Source organism: Chrysemys picta, chromosome 12 (genome assembly GCF_011386835.1).
Source record: "Chrysemys picta bellii isolate R12L10 chromosome 12, ASM1138683v2, whole genome shotgun sequence".
In the NCBI taxonomy this organism is placed as follows: Eukaryota; Metazoa; Chordata; order Testudines; family Emydidae; genus Chrysemys; species Chrysemys picta.
Window position 1 is genome coordinate 19,809,952 of NC_088802.1, and position 1,707 is coordinate 19,811,658.

Genomic DNA, 1,707 nt, shown 5'->3' on the forward strand with positions numbered 1-1,707 from the left:
GGAGGAGAGATCCATCAATGGCTATTAACCAAGAGGGTCAGGGATGCAACCCTATGCTCTGGGTGTCCCTAAGCCTCTGACTGCCAGATGCTGGAATTGAACAACACAGGATGGGTCACTCAATAATTGTCCTGTTCTGTTCATTCTCTCAGAGGTATGTGACATTGGCCACTGTGTGAATACAGGATATTTATATAGGTGTAAATTTATAATAACTCCATTGACTTGAGTGGAGTTTTTCTAGATATTTACCAGTGTAAATACCTCAATGTGGATAAACAGATTGAACGTTAAGTTTTCATGGAGAAAATAATATCAAGAGGTGATTATATTTATAAAGAAACACAGAATGAGATGATGGTCATGGGAGAAATATGGCCATTTTATTTTTTGGAAAATAGCCTTGACCTAATCATTTCCCACATGGCAGCACTGTTCATTTGCATCCTTGTTCTTCATGCAAAAAATTATCGGATTCATCATGGAAGGCACCACGGAATACGAAACAGCCACCATGAGATCTAGAGTTGTGATTTAGCTCGAGGTGGGTTTAATATAGGCAAAACTAGCAGTGCAAACAAACACGGAGACCACAATGAGGTGAAGGATGCAGGTGGAGAAGGTTTTATGCCGGCCCTGCTCAGTGGGGATTCTCAACAGTATTTTGAAGATCAGAACATAAGACATAATTATAAAATAAAGCTGTTTAAGGCAAAGTACACGCTAAAGGCAATAGCCCCAGTTTCACTGAGATATGAGTCATACCAAGCAAGTTTGAGGACCTGGGGGATTTCACAGAAGAACGTATTCATCTCATTGTCTCCACAGAAGATTATTACAAATGTGTTCCATGTGTGCAGTGCAGAATTGAGAACCCCACTGATCCAGATACTGGCTGCCATTTTGACACAAGCTCTCCTGTTCATTATTGACTCGTAGTGCAGTGGTTGGCAGATGGAAATGTATACCAGTCATACGCCATGATGATTATTAAGGAAAGCTCAGCTGTAGCGAAAAAAAGGAAGGGAAAGACTTGGATGACGCAATCCGTATAATGAAATGGCCCTGGTGCTCATGAGGGAATTGGCCATGGACTGGGGTCAACAATAGAGATGGAGCCAAGGTCTAGGATGGATAGATTCATTAGGAAGAAATACATGGGTGTGTGAGGATGATGGTCAAGGGCTATGGCTGTGATGATGAGAAGATTCCCAGTCAGGGCTGCCAGGTAAATCCCTAGAAACACTATGAAATGCAAAATCTGCAGCTCCCGAATGTCAGAAGAGAAGGAACTCAGTCACGGTGATTTGGTTGGACATTTTCTTCCTCTGTACATCATGTGATGGCTGTGAAGGGAAGGACAAGGGCAATGACCAGGGTTCGGTTGCAGTCACTAAAGTATAGGCCTTGCAGGAGCCCTAGGCATAACTAACAGTATGAACCAAAGGCTGCAAATAAGAAGAGATGTAATAGAATGTATGGGTTTCAAATTATCGTATTATTGGACAATATTTGCATTCCCCAGTTTTTCTTAAAGCTCAGTTGCCAATTAAGCGTGGTCAGAAATTTCCTACTTAAATTGTTTTCAAAGGAAAATTGTGTTTTCAATTAATCAAATTTTCATAGAAACTCTCAGGTATCCTCAAATATATTTCACAGATACTTCATATATATATACACAGGGGAACTGAAAACTCATGTTTTTGG